Genomic DNA, 21,729 nt, shown 5'->3' with positions numbered 1-21,729 from the left:
GGATGCTACCATATGGGTCTGTCACATTCTCTCTCCACCCTTTAACCATCTAGGGAAGAATACTAGACCCAATGGTAAATGTAAAATATGGAAGAAAAGTATAGGAACTCACCCTCCATTCCAGCAATGTATGGGAACTAATTAATTTCTCCAACTGGAACCCAAACCAAGTCTGTCCTTTTCATGAGTGGTTCATTGACAAAGTAATGAGGGTTGAAAATGGGAATCAGAATGAGGGTACCTAATGATCCGCAAGGATCACTGAATGTCTTTGCTAGATAAGAAAGGACCAAGAACCTTCCATTTTTCAATTCATTTAACCTCCCACCTTGTCAAAATGATTATGAAGAGGACTAGGTAAGTAAAAACTGGTTGCACATTTTGTTAAGGACTCTGATAAAGGATGCTGATATAGGGTGCTGAAGATTGTGGTGAGGCAGACCTAGAGGAGAGAGTGATCACTTATGCTATGGGGTGCCAGAAAGCTTTACTGAGTCTTGAAATGAGTCTTGAAAAGCAGGTAAATGGTCTACAGGTAGGAGAAGAAATATGAAGAAAGGTGAGATGACTTGGCCCATGAGGGGAACTTTGAGGAGTTCAGCATGGTTTATGGGGCTGAAGATGGACCTCAAATCACACAGAAGTGTTTTTAAAATTGCTGCTTGTCACCCATTACTACGTTGTGAAATCAATTTGTTGAGTCATGACCAAAATTTTATTAAATTATATGGACTATAATAGAATAGAAAATATAATGCATTGCCTGTTGTAAAGGTAACATTTCTTTCATAAAAAATTCATTTATTTATATACATATTTATATAGGTGGGGACTGGGTTGCAATGTAAAATGTATATTGTACTGTGGGTCACAATAAAAAACATTTGAAATTCACTGTCACAGAGGGCTTTGTCAACTGTGATAACATATTTGGACATTTTCCTGTAGGCCATGCCAATCCATTGAAGGGTGTTAAGCATGGTAATGACATGATCCAATTTGTGTTTCATCAAAAAGTTTAACCAGAGACCTTAATAAAATGGCGGCGTGAGGTGAGCCTCTGTAAAGATCCCCTGGAATTTACAACTAATCGAACAACAATAACTCCACAAAGGACTCCCTGCACAGCAGACATGCAAGACGAAGAGATCCACTACTAAATTCACCTGAAGGTGGGGGAATCGCGCGAGCGGGGGAGGAGGGAAGGGAGAAGAGTGGAGACGGAGTCGTACGGGCTCAGGATGCAGACCTAGCTCAGTGCTCCGAGCTCGCTGCATCCTGGAACTACTGCAGTTGCGGGAGAGGGAAGAAATCGGACTGCTAGGGCTCCGCTTCTGGCCCACAGGCCTGAGGGGGCAGGATATAACACGGCTGAACCCAAGGCTCATGGCAGAGACCTGGGAGAAAAGACTGAGGGAAGAAGGCTGAAAATGGCGGTTTAAGCCCAAACAGCCAAACAGAGAACCGAAGCCTTAGGCACTGAGACTAAACGCCTCCTTCCTACCCTCCCAGAGCTCGCCCTGCCCCCACCTGCCCAGTGCTAGAGGCAAAACAGTAGCAGCATCAGATCAAAAGAACAGAATATTTGCTGTTCTGAGAACTGTGGAATACAGACACAGATTCGCAGCACAACTAGTTCTGGAAAAGGGGTGGAAGCTGTGGAAACAGGACCCGCTATGGTGGTGGTACCGCCATTGCTCTGGGACACCTCTCACAACTCACTCTGCCCCTGGCCCCACCTATCTGGGCTCATACCTGCAGGAGTAAACAGAACTGCTGAAACATACGGGCTCTGAATTGGGTGAAGGAACAGCTTTGGAACTACAAAATTTCTCCGCATACCCAAACGGAGACTGTGCCCTGTGACCCAGACAAACTATTAACAAAGGAGAAACCCGACTCCCAGGGAATCCCCCCTTTGTGTGAGAAGCTGAAATAGTGCAGAGAAAGCATAGCACTACTGTGTGAGACAGAGAAAAATGCTGCAGTCGAATAGAAAATAAAACAATCTACCAAGTACTGGAAAACAAAAGAAAAACCTCTTCCTAACAACCGGTTGCAGAAGCCACTCCTGTAGATGTCTAGGAAGAGAAATAATAAATCAGTAATTGCCATGAATAACCAAGACAACAAGACAGCTCAGAAAGAAAGTAAAAAGTCTTCAGAACAGGAACTTAAAGCTATGGAAATATGTTACTTAAACGACAGAGAATTCAAGACTGCAGTCCTGAAAAAATTCAACGAGATGCAAGAAAACACAGAAAGGCAGTCTAATGAACTCAGAAACACAATCAAAGAAAAACATGAGCATTTTACCAAAGAGATTGAAATTTTAGAAAAGAACCAAATAGAATTTATGGAGATTAAGAACTCAATACAAGAAATAAAGAATGAAATAACCAGTTTACTTAGTAGAATTGACCAGACGGAGGAAAGAATCAGTGACATCGAAAATAGAAACCTGGAAATTAAACAGATGGAAGAAGAAAGAGACTTGAGAATTAAGAGAAATGAAAGAACTCTACAAGAAATTTCTGACTCCATCAGAGAGAGCAATATAAGAATAATGGGCATACCAGAAGGAGAAGAAAGAGAGAAGGGAACAGAGAATATATTCAAACAAATTGTTGATGAGAACTTCCCAAACTTGTGGACAGAACTGGATCCTTCAATCCAACAAGCAAATAGAAGACCTAACTGCCTCAACCCCAACAGGCCTTCTCTAAGGCACATTGTATTGAAGCTGTCTAAAATCAATGACAAAGAAAGAATCCTCAAGGAAGCCAGGGAAAAGAAGACGATAACCTACAAAGGAAAGCCTATTAGATTATCATCAGATTTTTCAGCAGAAACTCTATAAACCAGTAGGGTGTGGAACCAAATATTCAAACTATTGAAAGAGAGAAATTATGAGCCAAGAATAATATATCCAGCAAAGATATCCTTTAGATATGAAGGAGAAAGAAAGACCTTTCCAGACATACAGAAGCTGAGGGAATTTTCTAATACACGACCTGCACTATAAGAAATACTAAAGGAGGCCACCATCAACAGGGACAATTTGTGGCAACCAAAATATAAAAAGGGTGAGAATAAAGGCCTGAACCGGAATATGGTAATGGATAAACTAAGCGTCTTGAAGAAAATGGAATACTCTAAATATCAAACTTTCTTTTACATAAACTTAAGGGTAACCACTAAAAAAACAAAATCCAGAACTGAAATATATACTGTAATAAAAGAAGAAACAGAGGGAAACATCATAGAATACCACCACACAGAAATAATAGACAAAAAAAAAAAAAGGCAAAGAAACAACGGAGACACAGCCTTAGCAGAAAACTAAAGATAGAATGACAGGAAATCCTCACATATCAATAATCACCCTAAATGTAAACGGACTGAACTCACTAATAAAAAGGCACAGAGTAGCAGATTGGATCAAAAACCTAAACCCAACCATATGCTGTCTCCAAGAAACACATCTCAGCTACAGGGACAAGCATAGACTCAAAGTGCAAGGGTGGAAATTGACACTCCAAGCAAATGGTACCCAGAGAAAATCAGCTGTAGCCATAATGATATCAGATGAAACAGACTTCAGGGTGAAAAAGATAACAAGAGACAAAGATGGACATTTCATAATGGTAAAGGGGACTATACAACAAGAAGACGTAACAGTCATCAATATTTATGCCCACAATCAGGGAGCACTGAAATATACCAAGCGACTACTAATAGAACTAAACGGAAAAATTGACAAAAACACGATTAAACTAGGGAACCTAAATACATCATTGACAGCGATGGATACATCATCCAAACAGAAAATAAATAACGAAATAGCAGCCCTAAATGACACATTAGATGAAATGGACATAATTGACATATATAGAGCACTTCATCTTAAAACATCAGACTATACATTCTTTTCTAGTGTGCATGGAACATTCTCAAGGATAGACGATATATTGGGATATAAAATCAGCCTCAGCAAATGTAAGAAGATTGAAATCATACCAAGCATATTCTCTGATCACAAGGCTTTGAAATTGGATATCAACTGCAAAAAGAAAGCAGGAAATAACACAAATACATGGAGATTAAACAACATACTTTTAAAGAACGACTGGGTCAAAGAGAAAATTAGAGGAGAGATCAAAAGATACATAGAAACAAATGAGAATGAAAATACATCCTACCAAAATTTTTGAGATGCAGCGAAAGCAGTTTTAAGAGGGAAATTTATATCATAACAGGCCTATCTCAAGAAACAAGAAAAATCCCAAATAAATAATCTCATGTTACACCTTAAAGAACTAGAAAAGGAAGAACAAGTGAAACCCAAGGTCAGCAGAAGAAAGGAAATAACAAAAATCAGAGCAGAACTAAATGAAATATAGAACAAAAAGACAATAGAAAAAATTAATGTGACAAAGAGCTGGTTCTTTGAAAGGATTAGCAAAATTGACAATCCCTTGGCTAGACTCACTAAGATAAAAAGAGAGATGACGTCATAAGAATGGGGGCAGCGGGGCGCACTTTCTGAGTTTTCCTCCAGATCTTATTATAAACGGGACCTATAACCCATCAAAGAACTCTTTGCTCATCACACAGAACAGCTAAGAGACTCGTGGAGGGATTACTTGAAGGCGCGCTAATTGGGCGAGCAGGGGAAGGACGGAAGGGAGCGGAGTGAAAGCGCGCGGGCAGGTGATGGAATACAGGCCCGCGGCGGTGAGGAAATCCTGGCCGGTAGCGGCGGCTGCAGCGGCGGAGGCAGCGATGAAAACCGCGGTGGCACCCGCAGTTCCAGGCATGCACGGGATTCCAGGGCAGAACGGAGAGCACAGAGACCAGGAGGTGGGTTCTTTCCCTGCGTCCCACGGCTGATATCTCCCGCCGGGAGGACAGCTAGTGGGCCCTAGGGCGGACAAAGAACACAGACTCCATACCTGGGCCCCTCCCCGCGCTCTTCCAATCCTACCCCCGCCCTTCCAGAGACTTAAACTGGCCCCTGAATTGAGAAGTAGTGTCAGATTACAGAGGAGCCCTAGTAGTGCTCAGGATCTGGAAAGACTGACAGGCAGCCCTGACCCAGGGAAGAGGCTGGGAAGAGTGTGATTTTGGCTGGGCTAGGAGAGAAGAGATTCCTCCACCCCTACCCACCACCTTTTCTGGCCTGCGGGAAGAGGGTGACGCGCAGCTGGGCTGGGAGAGAGAAGACCCCTCCATCCCCAGCCCCCACCCTTTCTGGCCTGCCTAGGGCGGGGCAAGTGCTACTGCCCAGACACTCCCAGGGATCAGTAGTAAGCAGCAGACGAAGCTCTGGGCTTTCAGCAGCTCAGAAATCTCCCGCCCGCACCCCCCATACACACACACACTGAAGTGCCCTAAGACTCAGGAGTACTGTACACGGGGCTGCTGGTGTTACTCTCAGTGTGCATATGTGCAGGCAAGGGGAGAAACTGCACTGACTTTGTAAAAACTATCATCCAGACCCCTCAGGCCCACGCATTTAAATCTACAGTCCCAAAGTCACTCTGGGCACCAGGTGACCGGCTCTGCCTGCACAATAAGCAGGGGGCTCTTTGGTATAGCATAGGACAACCTGGACATTACTTGGTGGGATTAAGCAAAGACTGGTGCTTCTTTTTGTTTTGCTTTGTTTTGTTTTGTTTTGTTTTGCTTTATCTTTATATCTTTGATATCTTTGCCTGTGTTGAGTTGGGGTTATCCGGTGTTTTTACATGTGAATGTATGTGATTTTTTTCTTTGTTGTTGTTGTTGTTGTTGTTGTGCTTGGTGATTTGCTTTCTTCTGAAACTACCCTACCAGGGCCCAGCTTAAGAGGCACAAGATTCAACGTATCCAGAGGACAACTCCAGACCAAACCAGAGTACTACTGGGTTTGACTGACAATTCACACACCCAGAGGGAATTCTCTGCAGGCACTAGAGCCCATGGAGGCCAAACCACATTTAACTGGTCAACCCTCACGCAGCAGAACGCCCTGCGGTGGGCAGAGCCAAGTCTCACAACGAGTCAGCCCAGGAGTTAACCCCACCTACTCACAAGCAAAAAGCAATTAAAGATCTTCTTGAAAAGGACAATATACACAACACAAGAGTCACCTTTGGATCACACGCAGAGGAGAAGAAGGAAGTAGTTCAAGTCAAAGATAAAGGCCACATACTACATAAGATAACCTAGCAAGAACTAAGAACTCTAGGGGATCTACCTAATACATCAGAGGAAACACAGAGAGTCAGCCAGAATGGGGAAACAAAGATACACGTCCCAAATAAAAGAACAGAAGAAACCTCCACAACTGGAACCAAATGAAGCAGAGGTAACCAACCTTTCAGAGACAGAGTTCAGAACACTGGTGATAAGAATGTTTAAGGAGCTTAGAGAAGACATAAAGAAGGATGTAGAAATCATAACAAACAACCAGTTAGAACTAAAGAACACAATTACTGAAATTAAGAACTCACTTGAAGGAATTACCAGCAGGTTAGATGAAGCAGAGGATCGAATCAGCGACTTAGAAGACAAGGTAGCAGAGATCACCCAAACGGAACAACAGAAATTAAAAAGAATAAAAAAAAATGAGGATGGCTAAGGAGACCTCTGGGATAACATCAAGCACAACAACATGGGCATCATAGGAATCCCAGAAGGTGAAGAGAGGAAGCAAGGGATTGAGAACATATATGAAGTAATAACGTCCGAAAACTTCCCCAACATGATGAAGGAAACCAACATACAAGCCCAGGAAGTGCAGAGAGTTCCAACCAGGATAAACCCAAACAGGTCCACACCAAGACACATTATAGTTAAAATGGCAAAGCTTAAGGACAAAAAGAGAATCCTAAAAGCAGCAAGAGAAAGACAGAGGGTTACATACAAGGGAACTCCCATAAGACTATCAAGTGACTTTTCTACAGAAACATTGAAGGCCAGGAGGGAGTGGCAGGAGATACTCAAAGTGATGGAAAACAAAGGCATACAACCTAGATTGCTTTATCCAGCAAGTCTATCATTTAAAGTCGATGGAGAGATAAAGAGCTTTCCAGAAAAAAATAAGCTAAAGGAATTTATTACCACCAAGCCAGCATTGCAAGAAACACTAAAAGGACTTCTGTAAATAGAAGAAAGATCAAAACAACCTAACTGCAATTTAAAAATGGCAATAACTATGTACCTATCAATAATCACTTTAAATGTAAACGGATTAAATGCTCCAATCAAGAGACATAGGGTGGCTGACTGGATAAGAAAGCAAGACCCTTGTATATGCTGTATACAAGAGACTCACCTCAGAACAAAAGACACACACAGGCTGAAAGTGAAGGATTGGAGTAAGATATTTCATGCAAATGGAAATGAGAAAAAAGCTGGAGTTGCAATACTTATATCTGACAAAATAGACTTTAAAATGCAGAACATATTAAAAGATAAAGATGGGCACTATATAATAATAAAGGGATCGATCCGACAAGAGGACATAACCCTAGTAAACATCTATGCACCCAACATAGGAGCACCTAAATATATAAAACAGGTAGTGACTGACATAAAGAAATAGGTCAACAGTAACACTATCATACATAGTAGGGGACTTCAACACACCTCTGACAACAAAGGACAGGTCTTCCAGACAGAAAATCAATATGGAAACAACAGCCTTAAATGATACATTGGACCACTTGGATTTAATCGATATTTTCAGAACATTTCACCCCAATGCTGCAAAATACACGTTTTTCTCAAGCGCACATGGAACATTTTCCAATATAGACCATATGTTAGGCCACAAAACAAGTCTTGATAAATTTAAGAAAATTGAAATCATACCAATTGTCTTCTCTGATCACAATTTTATGAAATTACAAATGAACTACAGGAAAAAAACTGGAAGACACAACAATTCATGGAAGCTGAATAACTAATTACTAAATAATGAATGGGTCAAGCAGGAGATCAAGGAAGAAATCAAAAGATATGTCGAGAAAAACGAAAATGAAAACACCACGACCCAAAATCTATGGGATGCTGTAAAAGCAGTCCTAAGAGGGAAATTCATAGCTTTGCAGGCCTACCTAAAGAAACAAGAAACATCACTAATCAACAGTTTATCTTCACACTTAAGGGATCTGGTAAAAGAACAGCAAAATAAGCCCAAAGGGAGCACAAGGAAGGAGATAATAAAGATCAGAGCAGAAATAAATGAAATAGCAACCAGAAAAACAATACAAAAGATCAATGAATACAAGAGTTGGTTTTTAGAGAAGATAAACAAAATTGACAAACCTTTAGCCAGACTCATTAAAAAAAAGAGAGAGAGGACCCAAATTAATAAAATCAGAAATGAAAGAGGAGAAGTGACAACGGACACCTCAGAAATACAAAAAGTTTTAAGAAATTACTATGAGCAACTATATGCCAACAAATTTGACAATCTGGAAGGAATGGAAAATTTTCCAGAGGCGTACAACCTTCCAAGGCTAACTCAAGAAGAAACAGAAAACCTGAATAGACTGATTACCACCACGGAAATTGAATCAGTAATCAACAGTCTCCCCACTAACAAAAGCCCTGGACCAGATGGCTTTACAGGTGAATTTTACAAAACGTTCAAAAAAGAATTATCACCTATTCTCCTCAAGATCTTCCAAAAAATCCAGAAGGAAGGAAGACTCCAAAACACTTTTTACGAAGCCACTATCACCCTGATCCCAAAGTCAGACAAAGACACCACAAAAAAAGAAAACTACAGGCCGATATCTCTAATGAACATAGATGCAAAAATCCGCAACAAAATATTAGCGAACAGAATGCAGTAATACATTAAAAAGATCATACACCATGATCAAGTGGGATTCATCCCTGGTATGCAAGGGTGGTTCAACATCCGCAAATCAATTAATGTGATACACCACATTAACAAAAGGAAAATAAAAATCACATGATCATATCAATAGATGCAGAAAAAGCATTTGATAAAATCCAACAGCCATTTATGATAAAAACCCTTAAGAAAGTGGGAATAGAGGGATCATATCTCAACATGATAAAGGCCATATATGACAAACCCACAACTAACATCATACTCAATGGGGAAAAGCTAAAATCATTCCTCCTAAAATCTTGAACAAGGCAAGGTTGCCCACCATCTCTGCTTCTATTCAACATAGTGCTGGAAGTTCTTGCCACAACAATCAGACAAGAAAAAGAAATAAAAGGCATCCAAATTGGTAAGGAGAAAGTAAAATTATCATTATATGCAGATAATATGATATAGAGATTTCTATATATAGAGAACCCTAAAGACTCCACCAAGAAGCTATTAGAGCTGATAGATGAATTTAGTAAAGTAGCAGGATACAAAATAAATATTCAGACATCAGTTGCATTTGTATATACCAATAATAAAACATCAGGAAGATAAATTAAAAAACAATCCGATTTACAGCTGCTCCAAAGACTATAAAATACCTGGGAATAAATTTAACCAAAGAAGTAAAAAATCTGTACTCAGAAAATTATAAGACATTGAAGAAAGGAATGAAAGAAGATATAAATAGATGGAAACGCATATCATGTTCATGGATAGGAAGAATTAATATAGTTAAAATGTCCATACTGCCTAAGGCAATATACATATTCAACGCAATTCCTATCAAAGTACCAACGACGTTTTTCACAGAAATAGAACATATAATCCTAAAATTTATATGGGACCATAAAAGACCCCGATTAGCCTCAGCTAACTTGAGAAATAAGAACAAAGTGGGAGGTATAACAATACCTGACTTCAAATTATACTACAAGGCTACAGTAATCAAAACAGCATGGTACTGGCATAAAAACAGACACATACATCAATGGAACAGAATAGAGAGTCCAGAAATAAATCCATGCCTATATGGCCATTTAATCTACGACAATGGAAGCAAGAATGTACGATGGGGTAAAGACAGTCTATTCAATAAATGGTGCTGGGAAACCTGGACAGACACATGCAAAAAAATGAAGCTGGACCACCTCCTTACACCATATACAATAATAAGTTCAAAATGGCTTAAAGACTTAAATGTAAGATCTGAAACCATAAAATACCTAGAAGAAAATATAAGAAGAAACTTCTCAGACATTACCCGGAGTAAGATTTTTATTGATATATCCCCTCAAGCGAGGGAAGTAAGAGAAAAAATAAACATGTGGGATTATATCAAACTAAAAAGTTTTTTCACAGCAAAGGAAACCATCAATAAAACAAAAAGGGATCCTACTGAATGGGAAAAGATATTTGCCAATGATATATCTGGTAAGGGATTAATATCACAAATCTATAAAAAAACTCACTCAACTCAACTCCAAAAAAAACAAAGGACCCAATTAAAAAATGGGCAGAGGACTTGAAGAGACATTTTTCTAAAAAGGACATACAGATGGCAAACAGACATATGAAGAAATGCTCAACCTCACTAGCCATCAGAGAAATGCAAATAAAAACCACAATGAGATACCACCTCACCCCAGTCAAAATGGCTATCATCAATAAATCTACAAACAACAAGTGCTGGCGCGGATGTGGAGAAAAGGGAACGCTTGTGCACTGTTGGTGGGATTGCAGATTGGTGCAGCCACTATGGAAAACAGTATGGAGGTATCTCAAAAATCTGAAAATGATACTGCCCTATGATCCAGTAATTCCACTCCTAGGTATCTATCCGGAGAAACCCAAAACATCAATTCAAAAATCTTTATGCCCTCCTATGTTTATTGCAGCACTATACACAATAGCTAGGACATGGAAACAACCAAAATGCCCATCGGTAGAGGACTGGATTAAGAAACTGTGGTACATTTATACAATGGAGTATTACGCAGCCACAAAGACGAAAGAAATCTTACCATTTGCAACAACATGGATGGACCTAGAGAACATTATTTTAAGTGAAGTAAGTCAGACAGAGAAAGATAAGTACCATATGATCTCACTTATATGCGGAATCTAAAGAAAAGAATAAGTGAATGAACTAATCATAAACAGTTTTGGAGACAAAAAGGAAAGTCTGATGGTTGCTAGATGGGCGGGGGGGTTGGGGGTAAGGGGGAAGTTGAGGGGATTATAAAACAATCAGTAACCACAAGATGGCCATGGGGTTTTGAAAATTCATCTGGGGAACGTAAATTAGTGGTTACCAGAGGGTAAGGGGGTTGGGGGGTGGGAGATGAAGGTAAGGGGGGTGAAATATATGGTGATGGAAGGAGAACTGACTCTGGGTGGTAAACACACAATGTAATTTATAGATGATGTGGTACAGAATTTTACACCTGAAATCTATGTAATTTTACTAACAATGGTCACCCCAATAAATTAAAATAAATAAATAAATAAATAAAATAAATAAAACAAAAATAAAAATAAAAATAGAGAAACTTCACTTGCAATAAAGACACGCTATAGAAAAACTTAGACTCTAGAAAATCTGATTTTAGTACTGATTTTATAATGAGTATGATTATTTTTCTAGCCTGAAATTGTCTTTTTCTTAATAAAATGAAAAATTTACTATAATCTCAAAAAAAAAGATAAAAAGAGAGACGACACTATTTAACAAAATGAGAAATGAAAAATGGAAGTTATCACGGACACCACAGAAATACAAAGGATCATCCAAGAATACTACGGAGGACTACATGCCACCAAATTCAATAACCTAGAAGAAATGGACAAGTTCTTAGAAACATATAGCCTTCCAAGGCTGAACCATGAAGAACTGGAAAATCTAAACAGACAGATCACTAGTAATGAATTTGAGTCAGTCATTCAAAACCTTGCTAAAATGAAAAGTCTGGGACCAGATGGCTTCACTAGTGAATTCTACCAAACCTTCAAAGAGGATCTAATACCAATCCTGCTCAAAGTCTTCCAAAAAATTGAAGAAGAGACAGTACTCCCTAACTCATTTTATGAGGCCAACACTGCCCTGATTCCAAAACCTGGTAAGGACAACACAAAAAAAGAAAACTACAGACCAATATCTCTGATGAATACAAATGCAAAAATCCTAAACAAAATTCTATCAAATCGAATACGACAATGCATTAAAAAGATCATTCATCACGAGGCACAAGGATGGTTCAACATCCGCAAATCCATCAATGTGATACATTACATAAACAAAATGAAGGGCAAAAACCATATGATTATATCAATTAATGCAGAAAAAGCCTTTGACAAGATACAACATCCATTTATGATTAAAACACTTAATAAAATAGGTATAGAAGGAAAATACCTTAACATAATAAAGGCCATATATGACAAGCCCTCAGCTAATCTCATAATTAATGGTGAAAACCTGAAGCCCTTTGCTCTATGTTCAGGAACACGACAGGGCTCTCCCCTATCACTTCTGCTTTTCAACATAGTGTTGGAAGTCCTTGCCAGAGCAAGCAGGCAAGAGAAAGAAATAAAAGTCATCCACATTGGGAATGAAGAAGTTAAATTATCACTCTTTGAGGATGACATCATGCTATATACAGAAAACCCTAAAGACTACCAAAAAGCTATTAGAAATAATCAACGAATACAGTAAAGTTGCTGGCTACAAAATCAACGTACAAAAGTCCATTGTATTTCTATATACTAACAATGAAATCTCAGAAAAAGAAATACAAAAAACAATTCCTTTTGCTATTGTAGCAGAAACAATAAAATACCTAGGAATAAATTTAACCAAGGATGTGAAGGACCTATATGCTGAAAACTATAAGACATTTTTGAAAGAAATTGAAGGAGACACAAAGAAATGGAAAGACATTCTGTGCTCATGGATTGGAAAAATCAACACAGTTAAAATGGCCATATTACCCAAAGCAATATACAGATTTAATGCAATCCCCATCAAAATCCCAATGGCATTTTTTAAGGAAATAGAACAAAAAATCATAGATTTGTTTGGAACTACAAAAGATCCCGAATAGCCAAAGCAATTTTAAGAAAAAAGAACAATACTGGAGGTATCACACTGCCTGACTTTAGCTTGTAGTACAGGGCTACAATAATCAGAACAGCATGGTATTGGCAGAAAAACAGACACATAGACCAATGGAATAGAATTGAGAACCCAGAAATAAAACCACATAAATATAGACAGATAATTTTTGACAAAGAAGCTAGAAACATACAATGGAGGAAAGGTAACCTCTTCAAGAAATGGTGGTGTGATAAGCAGAAAGCCATGTGCAAAAGAATGAAACTGGACTGCTATCTGTCACCATATACCAAAATTAATTCAAAATGGATCAAAGACTTAAGCATAAGCCCTGAGAACTGCATTGAAGAAAACATAGGTACTAAACTTACGGACCTTGGGTTCAAAGAGCATTTTATGGATTTGCCTCTAAAGGCAAGGGAAGTAAAAGCTAAAATAAACGAATGGGACTATATGAAACTTAAAAGCTTCTGCACAGCAAAAGAAACCATCGACAAAATAAGGAGGCAACCAACTGAATGGGAGAAGAGTTTTGGAAACAGTGCCTCGGATAAGGGGCTAATATCCAAAACACACAAGGAACTCATGAAACTCAACCACAAAAAGACAAACAAACAATTGAAAAATGGGCAGAGGACCCGATGAGACATTTCTCCAAAGAGGACATACAAATGGCAAATAGACATATGAAAAACTGCTCAACATCACTAATCATCAGAGAAATGTAAATAAAAACCACAATGAGATATCACCTCATCCCAGTCAGAATGGCTATCATCAACAAGGCAAATAGTGACAAGTGTTGGAGAGGCTGTGGAGAAAAAGGACCCCTCATACACTGTTGGTGGGAATGCAGACTGGTGCAGCCACTATGGAAGGCAGTGTGGAGGTTCCTCAAAAAATTATGACTAGAATTACCATATGACCCAGCAATCCCTCTCCTGTGTATCTACCCAAAAAGTCTGAAAACATCTACACATAAAGACACGTGTGCTCCAATGTTCATTGCAGCTTTGTTTACGGTGGCCAAGACATGGAAACAATCAAAATGTCCTTCTATAGATGAATGGATAAAGAAGTTGTGGTATATATACACAATGGAATATTATTCGGCAGTAAGAAAAGATGATATAGGAACATTTGTGACAACATGATGGATCTTGAGAATATAATGCTAAGCGAAATAAGTCAGACAGAAAAAGCAGAGAACCATATGATTTCACTGATATGTGGTATATAAACCAAAAACAACAAAAGAACAAGACAAACAAATGAGAAACAAGTACTCATAGACACAGACAATAATTTAGTGGTTACCAGAGGGTAAGGGGGGTGGGAGGTGAGGTTAAGGGGGATCACATATATGGTGATGGAAGAACTGACTCCGGGTGGTGAACACACAATGGGATTTATAGATGATGTAATACAGAATTGTACACCTGAAATCTGTGCAATTTTACTAACAATTGTCACCCCAATAAATTAAAAAAAAAAGAGTTGGTTTTGCATTTATACAATGACGTATTAGGCAGCCATAAAGAAGAAAGAAATCTTACCCTTTGCAATAACGTAGATGGAACATCATGTTAAGTGAAATAACTCAGATAGAGAAAGAGAAATACCATATGATCTCACTTATATGTGGAATCTAAAGAAAAGAATAAATGAATGAATTAATCAGAAATAGTTTCAGAGACATAGAGGAAAAACTGAGGGTTGCTAAATGGGAGGGGTGTGGGGATAAGGGGGAAGGTGAGGGGATTAGAAAGCACAGTCAGTAACCACAAGATTGCCACGGGATTATAAAAGTTAATTTGGGGAATGTAATCAATAATGTTGTAAAGATTTTGTAGGGTATCTGATGGACACTTGTCTCACCAGGGAGACCACCTCAGGGAAGATGTATATGCCTGATCACTGCACTGTATACCTGAAGCTTAAGCTGAACAATAATGAATGTCAACTATAAGTTTATATATATATATATATATATATATATATATATATGTATATATATACATATATATATATATATACACACACATATATACACACACACATACATACACACACGCACATGTATATATACACACACACACACATTTATATACACATATATATTATGTATATAGTTACAAGAAGTGGAGTACAGCATTAGGAATAGAGACAGTGCAAATGTAATGGCTGTGTGCAATGTCAGAGGAAGGAGGGTTGACACAGTGAGTGGGATATAAATGATAAATGTCTAACTATTACATTGTTTTGTGTACCTGGAACTAATAAAAAAAATTGGGAGAGATATCTCAGCTCTGGACATCCCCTCTGGGGAAATGAGGGGTTCCAGCCTCACACCAGTCTCTCTAGACCAGAGGTCCAGTGCCTGGAAGAGAAGTTCCCATAAGTTTTGGTTGTGAAAATCAACAGAGATTGTGGCTGACTGAGACAAGTGTGGCTGGATTTGTAGTTGTTCCTCTTAAAGGGCTCACATAAGGAGTTAGTCGTTGATGGACTCACTTGCTCTGTACTCCAGCACGGGGGCAGCAGCTGGAAAGGCACTAAGGACATACGAGGAGGAATTGAATTACTTGGCTTCAGGGTGAGGACTGGAGGGGCAGCTACCTCCTAGACAGAGGAACTGGCAGAAGTCATTGTTTGTTGAGCTCTCCCCTCTACCAGAGTGCAGTGGCATGCTGACACAGGTAGCCCCCATATCTGAGTGTCCAACAACCTGTCTAACGCCATTCATTTTCCACACCCTGGTGGTTCCCTAAGACCCCACCCCACCCATCATTGTGTACAGCTGAACTGCTTCCAGTGGCTTTTCCATACAAACAGCCTGTCTTGGTACATTCTATGCACTTTCCTAAAATCTCTCAAAGGTTCACAAAACCCAAAGAACCAGCATCTGGCTTTGGGCATATCCCTGTCTCTGGCTGAGCAGCCTTGAGCCTAGCACTATCGACAGTTAGCCTTGGTTCACAGTTGGCCTCTCGAGCCACCTCCAAGCCAAGCACGAGTGTTGGCCACCTGCAGATTGCTTTGTGGCTCATGCAGTTGTTCCTAGGCAGAGCACAGGCTGCAGCTGAACTTGGCCTGTGGCTGGGCCCTCCCAGGAGGCCCAGGGGCTAGCATGCCCAGTATCAAGCTTTGGACTGAACCAGAGCATTACCTTGACACCTCCAAGGATGACACACCCAAAGGAAAGGCTGGGAAGGCACCAGAGCTCTGATAAAGTAAATCCTTCTCCACAGGGTCAGCCTCTGCACAACAGCTCCACCACTGTAGTCAGGGCCAGTCCTCACAAACAATCAACTCGAGGGTCAGTCCCTCCCACTGACTTGTAAACAGCAACCAAGTCTCAACTACAAGAGGAGGGCATACACAATTCACACAAAGGACATACCTGGAGAACTCATCTCAAGTGAACAGGGAGAATGTGCCCCTGGGCTCCACAAGACACCTACTACATAAGGCCACTCTACTAAGACCAGGAGGTATAGAAGCCCTACCTAATTCTTAGAAACAAAGACATGGAGGCAACCAAAATGGGGAGACAAAGAAACACATCCCCCCAAAAAATAACAGAACAAAGCTCCAGGAAAAGAACTAAACAAAATGGAGACAAGCGATCTACCAGACACAGAGTTCCAACCACTCTTTATAAGGATGTCCAATGATCTCAGGGAGAACTTCAACAAAGAGATAGTAAACATAAAAATGGAGAAGAAAACATAAAACAGATCCAGTTAGAAATAAAGAATACAATAAATGAAGTAAAGAATACATTAGAGGAAATCATCATTAAATTAGATGAAGCAGAGGATCAAATCAGCCATTTGGATGATAAGGTAGCAGAAAACACCCATACAACAACAAAAAGAAAAAAATAATAGAAACAAAGATAGTTTCAGGGGCCTCTAAGTTCCCCAGATTAATTTTCAAACCCGTGGCCATCCTGTGGTCACCAACTGCCCTCCAATCCCCTCACCCTCCCCCCCACCCTCCACCCCTCCCGCCCATCTAGCAACCCTCAGTTTTTCCTCTTTGTCTCCAAAACTGTTTCTGATTAGTTCATTCACTTATTCTTTTTTTTAGAATCCGCAAATAAGTGAGATCATATGGTACTTATCTTTCTCTGTCTGACTTATTTCGCTTAACATAATGTTTGAAAATTAATCTGGGGAACTTAATTTGGTGGTTACCAGAGGGTAAGGGGGTTGGGGGGTGGGGGATGAGGGTGAGGGGGATCAGATGTATGGTGTCTTTATGTATAAATGTTTTCAGATTTTTTGGGTAGATACCCAGGAGAGGGACTGCTGGGTCATATGGTAATTCTATTCTTAATTTTTTGAGGAACCTCCACACTGCCCTCCATAGCGGCTGCACCAGTCTGCATTCCCACCAACAGTGTATGAGGGTTCCTTTTTCTCCACAGCCTCTCCAACACTTGTTACTATTTGTCTTGTTGATGATAGCCATTCTAACTGGGGTGAGGTGATATCTCATTGTGGTTTTTATTGCCTTTCTCTGATGATTAGTGATGTTGAGCATTTTTTCATATGTCTATTTGCCATTTGTAAGTCCACTTTGGAGAAATGTCTCTTCAGGTCCTCTGCCCATTTTTCAATTCTTTTTTGTTGAGTTGTATGATTTCTTTGTATATTTTAGATATTAGACCCATATCGGAGGTGCCGTTCGCAAAACCATTCTCCAATTCAGTTGGTTGCCTCTTTATTTTGTTGATGGTTTCTTTTGCTGTGCAGGAGCTTTTAAGTTTGATATAGTCCCATTCATTTATTTCAGCTCTTCCTTCCCTTGCCTTTGGAGTCAAATTCATAAAACGCTGTTTGAACCCAAGATCCCTAAGTTTAGTACCTATGTTTTCCTTTATGCAGTTTACTGTTTCAGGTCTTAAGCTTAAGTCTTTGATCCATTTTGAATTAATTTTGGTACATGGTGACAGACAGCAGCCCAGTTTCAGTCTTTTGCTTGTGGCTTTCCAATTCTGCCAGCACCGTTATTGAAGAGGCTGTCTCTTCTCAATTGTATGTTTTTTGCTTCTCTGTCAAAAATTTTCTGTCCATATTTATGCGGTTTTATTCCTGTGTTCTCAGTTCTATTCCATTGGTCTATGTGTCTGTTTTTCTGCCAATACCATGCTGTTTTAATTATCGTTGCCCTGTAGTACAAGCTAAAGTCAAGGAGTGTGATACGTCCAGCATTGTTCTTTTTTCTTAAGACTGCTTTGGCTATTTGGGGTCTTTTGTGGTTCCAAAAAATATCTGATGATTTTTTTTTGTTCTATTTCTTTAAAAATTGCCATTGGGATTTTGACGGGGATTGCATTAAATCTGTATATTGCTTTGGGTAATATGGCCATTTTAACTATGTTGATTCTTCCAATCCATGAGCATGGAATATTTTTCCATTTCTTTGTGTCTTCTTCAATTTTTTTTAGTTTTCTTATAAAACTGTCTTCTTATAGTTTTCAGCATATAGGTCTTTCACATCTTTGGTTAAGTTTATTCCTAGATATTTTATTCTTTTTGCTGCAATTGCATAAGAAATTATTTGTTTTTATTTCTTTTTCTGAGATTTCATTGATAGTATAGAGGAATGCAATGGGCTTTTGTATGTTGATTTTGTAGCCAGCCACATTACTGTATTCGTTGATTATTTCTAATAGCTTTTTGGTGGAGACTTTAGGGTTTTCTATATATAGCATCATGTCATCTGCAAACAGTGACAATTTAACTTCTTCATTCCCAATTTGGATGCCTTTTGTTTCCTTCTTTTTTCTGATTGCTCTGGCAAGGACTTCCAACACTATCTTGAAAAGCAGAGGTGATAGGGGACAGCCCTGTCGTGTTCCTGAACATAGAGCAAAGGCCTTCAGTTTTTCACAGTTAATTATGAGATTAGCTGAGGGTTTGTCATATATGGCCTTTATTATGTTAAGGTATTTTCCTTCTATAGCTATTTTGTTAAGTGTTAAATGGATGCTGTATCTTGTCAAATGCATTTTATATCAATCAATTGATATAATCAAATCATTTTTGTCCTTTATTTTGTTTATGTGATGTATCACAATGTTGGATTTGTGTATGTTGAACCATTCTTGTGCCCCGGGGATGAACCACACTTGGTTGTGATGAATAATCTTTTTAATGCATTGTTGCACTCGATTTGCTAGAATTTTGTTTAGGATTTTTGCATCTGTATTCATCAGAGATATTGGTCGGTAATTTTCTTTTTTTGTGTTGTCCTTACCAGGTTTTGGTGTCAGGGTAATGTTGGTCTCATAAAATGAGTTAGGGAGTACTGTCTCTTCTTCAATTTTTTGGAAGAGTTTGAGCAGGATTGGTATTAGATCCTCTTTGAAGCTTTGGTGGAATTCACTAGTGAAGCCATCTGGTCTCGGACTTTTGCTCTTAGAAGGTTTTGGATGACTGATACAGTTTCGTTACTGGTGATCGGTCTGTTTAGATTTTCCAGTTCTTCATGGTTCAGCCTAGGAAGGCTATATGTTTCTAAAAACTTGTCCATTTCTTCTAGGTTATTGAATTTGGTGGCATATCGTCCTTCATAATATTCTTGGATGATCCTTTGTATTTCTGTGGCATCTGTGGTAACTTCCCATTTCTCATGTCTGATTTTGTTTATTAGTGTCTTTTCTCTTTTTATCTAAGTGAGTCTATACAAGGATTTGTCAATTTTGTTAATCTTTTCAAAGAACCAGCTCTTTGTCACATTAATTTTTTCTATTGTCTTTTTGTTCTCTATTTCATTTAGTTCTGCTCTGATTGTTATTATTTCCTTTCGTCTGCCGACCTTGAGTTTCATTTGTTCTTTTTCTAGTTTTTTAAGGTGTAACATGAGGTTATTTCTTTGGGATATTTCTTCTTTCTTGAAAGAGGCCTGCAATGATATAAATTTCTCTATTAAAACTGCTTTAGGTGTACCGCAAAAATTTTGGTAGGATGTATTTTCATTCTCATTTTTTCTATGTATCTTTTGTTCTCTATTTTCTTGTTTGATCCAGTTGTTCCTTAAAAGTAGGTTGTTTTATCTCCATGTATTTGTGGTTTCTCCTGCTTTCTTTTTACAGTTGATATCCAATTTCAAAGCCTTGTGATCAGAGAATATGCTTGGTATGATTTCAATCTTCTTAAATTTGCTGATGCTAGTTTATATCCCAATATGTGGTCTATCCTTGAGAATGTCCATGTACACTAGAAAAAAATGTATAGTCTGATGTTTTAGGATGAAGTGCTCTATAAATGTCAATATATCCATTTCATCTAATGTGTCATTTAGGGCATGCTAATTCATTATTTATTTTCTGTTTGGATGATCTATCCATAGTTATCAATGATATATTTAAGTCCCCTAGTATAATTGTGTTCTGGTCAATTTCTCCCTTTAGTTCTGTTGGTAGTTGCTTTGTGTATTTTGGTGCTCCCTGATTGGGGGCATAAATATTGATGACTGTTATGTCTTCTTGTTGTATAGTGCCCTCTATCATTATGAAATGTACATCTTTGTGTCTTGTGTCATTTTTTACCCTGAAGTCTGTTTCGTCTGGTATCATTATGACTACACCTGATTTTCTCTCGATACCGTTTGCTTGGAGTGTCAATTTCCACCCTTTCACTTTGAGTCTATACTTGTCCTTGTAGCTGAGATATGTCTCCTGGAGACAGCATATGGTTGGGTTTAGTTTTTTGATCAAATCTGCTACTCTGTGCCTTTTTATTGTTGAGTCAAGTCCATTTACATTTAGGGCGATTATTGATATGTGAGGATTTCCTGCCTTTCTATCTTTAGTTTTCTGGTAAGGCTGTGTCTCCATTGTGGGGAGCCATGATTTCTTGTTATTCTAAAGCCTTGCAGACTGGCTCAGTTTATGATTAACTTGTTTCAGCTTCTAAGGCATTATCTCTGCCTGCACCTGGAGGGTGCTTGCAAGCTGCTGAGGAATGAGGTGGGAGTGACCGGTCCCCGGACACTGAGGACTGAAGATTAGCAGGATAATTGGTGGGCTTTGTCATGATATAATGACTTTGGGAAAGTTTCAAGGATTTTGTAGTTTGTATGTAAAAGTCATAAATTTACTCTTAATGAGATAATGCATACTCATGATTGTTAAGCTGCATGTACACAGATGGTATAAATTGGTGAAGAATAGTAAACTCGGTGCTTCAGGATCACTGAAGACCAGCCGAATCATCATTTGTGTGAGTGTCTTTTTTCATTCCCACTCCCCCATTCGGGTACTGTTCGATTTGTGGCGGCTGGCCCGTCACACTCCATTGTTTCTTTGCCTTTTTGTTGCTGTCTATTATTTCTGTGTGGTGGTATTCTATGATGTTTCCCTCTGTTTCTTGTTTTATTGCAGTATATGTTTCAGTTCTGGATTTTTTTTTTTTTTGAGTGGTTACCCTTAAGTTTGTGTAAAAGAAAGTTTGATATTTAGAGTATTCTGTTTTCTTCAGCATGCTTACTTTCTCCATTCCCATATTCGGGTCAGGCCTTTACTCTCCCCCTTTTAATGTTTTGGTTGCCACAAGTTGTCCCTGTTGATGCTGGTTGAATAGCCTCCTTCAGTATTTCTTGTAGTGTAGGTTGTGTATTAGAAAATTCCGTCAGCTTCTGCATGTCTGGAAAGGTCTTTATTCTTCTCTCATACTAAAAGGACATTGTTGTGGGTATATTA

Source organism: Rhinolophus ferrumequinum, chromosome X, assembly GCF_004115265.2.
Source record: "Rhinolophus ferrumequinum isolate MPI-CBG mRhiFer1 chromosome X, mRhiFer1_v1.p, whole genome shotgun sequence".
Taxonomy (NCBI): Eukaryota; Metazoa; Chordata; class Mammalia; order Chiroptera; family Rhinolophidae; genus Rhinolophus; species Rhinolophus ferrumequinum.
The sequence above is the reverse complement of the archived record's forward strand: the minus strand, read 5'-3'. Positions refer to the sequence as shown.